At 36.1% G+C, this 5759-nt stretch overlaps 1 pseudogene; it reads right to left on the reverse strand.

Moving 5' to 3' along the window:
• Positions 1–200: 200 nt before the first annotated feature.
• On the reverse strand, positions 201–5212 carry LOC103563729 (SWI/SNF-related matrix-associated actin-dependent regulator of chromatin subfamily B member 1 pseudogene; annotated as a pseudogene).
• Between the last annotated feature and the right edge of the window lie 547 nt (positions 5213–5759).

Below are 5759 nucleotides of genomic sequence, written 5' to 3' on the forward strand. Positions count from 1 at the left end.
ATGTAGAAGAAATACTTTGTTCTTTGAAAAGACATACTTAAATATTTAGATGTTAAATGTAATAGACACATAGATTCATAAATATAAAAATTATATATATACACCCTTCATATTTATTTTATGTAACCATATTTATATTGTTACAATTTGTTTATACATTTTAAAATCCAGAGTAGGGAAAATTCCATCTTCTAAGTTTATCACATATTATTTATTGTCCTACTCAACTGGTCCACCAGGGAAATATTTCCCACCAGGATTTTCAGCTTGATGATGATGAACTGGTTTGACTGGTCCTCTAGGATGCTGTCCGTGGGTTGGACTGGATCTGCTGGCTGAGAAAAATGTGAATGGGTTCAAATCAAGGTGGTCACAGAGAATTTCTGAAAACATCTCAGGAGTCATAAGCTCCTCATTCATGTTTCAGGTAAAGGTGTCTTGCAACTTCAGCCTATCCATCTCCAGATCCTGCTGGAAGGGGACCATCACCTCAGCCTGGACACATTTTCATGGATCACAGGTAGGACATTATCATTGAAGCAGAGAGGTAAATTTCTCTTCTTACCCCAGCCCATGTGGTTCCTGTTGATGGTCTTGGAGCAGGGCACAGCATTCAGACAGTGAGTGCTGTTGGGCAGGGTGGGTACCTACTGGCTGTTCCTCTTGGTCTTCTGTAACCTGAGTTAGGTGGGGAGTTCTGTGCTGATGGACACATACCTTGTACTCTCATCTTTGCTGTCCAGAATCTCTTCCACCCCTGAGGCTTTTAACAGAGTTACGCTGGTGGCCAGGATCATGCATCCATGATTGTGTGACAACACAACTATTTGCTTCCACATTAGCTAGATGCCTCCAGAATGAGGGATATATTTTGTACAGAGAATTTCAGAAAATACCTTTGAGATCTTTCTGACTTTTTGAAATTAGAGAAACAAATGGTGTAGATGGATTTTCTTTTTCTTTTTGGAGAGGGATAGATAAGTAATAGTTGGAATAGCCTTTGTTAAATAAAAAATATATTTAAAATGGCCATATTTATATATTATGTACAAGAAACACATAAATTTACCTTTTCCCTGATATCAATATGGAAGTCAGAAATGACTACTCCCAATTTTTGTTCATCACAGTGCTGTGGGCATCATCAGATATTACAGAGGGTCCTTGGTTCTGACAAGGTAAATAAAGCTAGAATGAGAAATTACTAGATCTCACTGGAGAAAGTAAAGAGAAAACAATTTTTTTTGTGTGCTATGCTGCCTTTATGATGGCTTATAGTTTTGTTGATCTTGGTTTAATGCTCTCTGCCTCATGGTAACTGCTGGCACTGATCACCTCATTTTTTTGCCTGATAGCTCTATCTGGCCTCTCCTTATGTCTTTTGTTCAAAGATAATGTCCATTTTTTTCCTTCTTCCAGACTTTAGAAACACATAACAGTTGTATATGTGGTAAGAAGTGATGTAAAAGCATTTACAAGAATAATTGGCAGAGACTATGTTTTCCCACCTTAGGTTCCTGATTTAATAGGTCAAAGTTTTGTCCAGAAAGGGCATTCCAAACAGAAGGACATTTAAGGTGACTTTGGGCACAAGTTACTTATTATCTTCCTTCTCTGCTTTGCCATACCATCAGCTACAACACTTATTCTTTATGTCATGTGCACCTCAAACGTATAGACTTGGTTTCCTCACTTCCTTGACATATCCGTGTGTTTCACATACAAACTTTTGAATCAGGTTTTTCAACTATCAGCTCATGTCATACTCTCTCTGCATGGTCCTACCAAAACTATTCATTCAGAATCCTTTTTTTTTTTGCCATTTGCAACAAAGTCTGAAATTGTCAAGTCTCAGCTTCCAGAAGTCTTGGTTCCACTGACAGGTCACATATATGATGACCATTTAGTGGGAACTATGACTTACAAAGTCTAGATTGTGTGTAGGTAGGAAGGCAATTTTTTAAATAAATTGAAAATTAAGCTGTGAAAAGCACTAAAACTTTTGTCTATTTCTTAATTTTAAAATATGTTAATATGCTTTAAACTCTAGTTGTAGAGCATTATCATTTTTCTGTTTGAAAATATCCAATGCCTCCCTTAAACTGTTGTGTAATATACTTTCAGTATTAATGGAGAATTGTCATATATGTTAACTGAATGACAGTCATTTCTCTTTTTTTAAATCTAAAATAATTATACTGATATGAAGCATAAAATTTTTTCAAATATGAAAGTAATCACTTAGCAAATATGCTTGGTAATTTGGTGTCTGTTAAGGAAGGAGAGTCGTGGACAAAAGTGGGGGAAAATATATTTCCTCTTTTTTTTTTTACCTAAATGACAAGCACTGTTTTGGATATTGCTGATATTAGCACATATACATCTGCCTTATTTGTGTTGCATTATATGAATGTGTCAATACATTACTGATGTACATTTAGGTAGTTTGCAACATTTCTTTATTAAGAGTGATAAAAAAAATTGGACATGTCTTCATTTGCACATGGAGTAGGTACCAAGACTTTGACCTCTTGCATTATAAGAAGTTTCATTTTGTATTTTTATAAATGTTGTCGAATTGTCCTATAAAATAGATTTATTTTATAATCCTGCCAGCAGTATGTAAAAGTACTTATTTCCACGTATCCTCACAACACAATGTTTTCTCCTTTTTTGTCTTCATCAACCTAAAGGGTGAAAATGTCATCTCATAGTTTTAGCTTGCATTTTGCATTTGTTGCCTGGTTTAATTCTTGCCACATCCTACAGAGATAAATAAGATAGGTATTATCGACAATTTAGAAATAAGAAAACTTAGGCTCAAAGGGATAATAAATTTACCCCAAATAATAGCTTAGACTAGCAGAGCTAGTGTTCATTCTGAGGTCCTCTGGATTTTTATATCAAGTAACTTACATTTCTGAAAACCTACTGGAGTTTTCCACTTTCAGGACACATTTGGCAGAAGGTGATACCTGATTCACTTACAAAAGCCAAAGAGGAAACATTCCTCTCTGCACAAGTGACACTCCTTCCACCCCTCTTCCCTAAGCATGCAACTGTGATTCTGATCAAGCATTTTCCTGGCTGGGAAATAACCTGAAAATCTGAAAAGGCATATAATCTGGGCACTTGAAATGCAAATAACCATTGTGCTACTCACAGAAAGTCTTCCTTCCCCAATGTTGTTTTTATCAATCATTTCAAAATGGTCTGTAGGGGAACAATTTTACCCTTTTCCTATTTTTCTGCTTTGGCTTATAAAACATGAATATTTGTCTTCACAAAAGTGTAAGAAATCAATCCCTTATCTCAAGCCCCTGGAACCCAATTTTTTAACTTTTAAAAAAGGTGTTTTTATGTATATACCATGGATTTTATGATCCTCCAGATGGATTGTGGGATGGTACCACATAATCAAATACATAGATATTTCTTTTGCAAAGTACATGATTAGTCACACAAAGTGGGATAAATAAAGGAATATAAATAACACTTCTTCAGTACAAGTGAAGATCTGGCCACCAAATGAATTGCATCAAATATATACATGTATATTAGTGGCTTTAAGATGTAGTAAATGAAATTTGAAATTTTTTCCCGAACTGATGTGAATGGTAAAATCAGCCAGCCAGTGTTGCATATTTGGTTACTGGCTTGTCCCATGTAGAAGAGAATGAATGGGTCATTCCTCAAGCTCTGGCATCTCTAGGCTCAAACAGTACTGCTGGGCAGAGGAGTGAACGGGTGTGAGCTCAGAAGATGCAATGCTCCTTTCAAGCAGGTCCACAAAACTGATGTGGCAGATGGAAGAGATGGGCAATCCCTATCTGATTCCTCAGTCTAGTTGCCATTTAGTTAATTAAATGGGAGAAACAAGTGTCATAATTCTTCCCCTCAGACTCAAACATGAAAAAGAAAACTCTTTGCCTAGTTGTGTTTTCTGTTGAAAAAAGAGTGGACTTGGAGTCCTAACCCTTTTACTGTATCTCTAATTGAGGCAAGGACCATTACTTATTAGTAAGTTCTCAATTGTCTCTTCCCTAGAAGATGCAGCAGCACTTGCAACCATAACAAACTCACAACCATTTTCCCCCCTAAATAGAATTTTGAGTTATCTTATTTTTTGTTATAATAATATGTGCTGGCTTAAACATAATTGAATAGCTTGCAGCATACTAACTAGAAATTCTCAATAAACATAATGATCATGCATTAGAGGGATGAGAAACCTTCTGGGACAAAAATCTGTGGTAAACTATAACTCAATATGAAGCTTTATATATATCCTTCAAGGTGCCACATGTATGATTTTTGCTCTTCTCTCATCTTGTGTTGGTAGAGGTTGGCACTATACTGTGAAATCAGGAACTTCAAGAGTGCTGAGGTCACTGTATGAGAAACAAACCTCACATTCAGGATGGGGTAGTTTTTGAATTTAATGTCATGGGTCACTGCAAGGGGCATGCTTGTGGAGATGATGTCAATGTGTCTCTGGAAGTTGTGTACCACAGCATCCATGCATGCTGTGAAGCTCCTGTCCTGCATGCAGGGGCTCTGGTGTCTGCCAACCACACAGTCAATCTCCTCCTGCACTTTAGTTGATAGGACACAAGTAAGACTGATGGAAAAGAAACAAAATGGCCGACTTACCACAGCAATTCAGGGTTGCATTAAGCACTATGAAGGTGTCCCAACATCATTATAAGCATAACTTATATGCCAAGAAGTAGACCTAGACTTAGAGAATTGCTATAATAAAGATACATATAACTCTCCTACAAGCTAAGCATTAGATATATTTGTACATACTTATATATTAGCACATATGATAAGTAATACATATAGAAATGATGAAATGTTTGAAAATATGGTCGGTATATAATTAAGCCAAGAAATCACTGCCTTGCAGAAAGGAAAACAGGAATCAAAATTTTTATATTAAAATAATATATAGTGTTTTAAAAACTAAATTTTACCAATAGTTGTATATCTATGTATGTTTGTGTATGTGTGTAAGTGTGTGCAGTGTGCAATGGTACCCTCTTCCTCCCCACTTCACAAAGAGAGCCACTTTGACCCATTTTAGCAGATTCTTCTGAAATTTATGTTCATGCTTTAAAATAATTATTATATTTCTATTTATTGATTTATCCATAGTTAGACAATATCCAATGACTTTCTGATGGGATATGAGGACTTACTTGTCCATCTCCACCCATCCAAAATACACACAGACATTCCCTCAAACCAAGAAATACACACAACACACACACACATACTTCCCCTTACTCAATTTTCCCCCATATATTTACATCACAATATTTGGTAATATCAATAATAAATGTTTACAATACTATGACTACATAAATGTTGTCCATTGGTGAGATAACTTGATTATGTTTCTTTTTTTACATATTTGGAGTTGAAAGCCTATTTCACTCCTATTTTCTAGATGCAGATTTGTGATAATTCCTAAATGCTCAGGTAGATGTGTCAAACTCCTAGTAATAATTTTCCAAATGCTTAAACTTCACATTACCAACCACTTCTCTCTTGCTCTTGGTGTCTCCCCTCAGACCTGCTTTATTCACCTAGTCCACTTTGAAATGGACATTTTCTAGGCCTGGTGCTCAGCACCCTTCCTGGCACTCCCATTCTCCTTCATGAGGTCTCCTGATTCCTGGAGCCCATGAGTTCCTCTGACTTGGTTTCAGTCATTCACATAGTTTGTCTTGTTCTTTTGTTCGGTTCATATT

This window comes from Equus przewalskii, chromosome 1, assembly GCF_037783145.1.
Source record: "Equus przewalskii isolate Varuska chromosome 1, EquPr2, whole genome shotgun sequence".
NCBI classification, from domain to species: domain Eukaryota; kingdom Metazoa; phylum Chordata; class Mammalia; order Perissodactyla; family Equidae; genus Equus; species Equus przewalskii.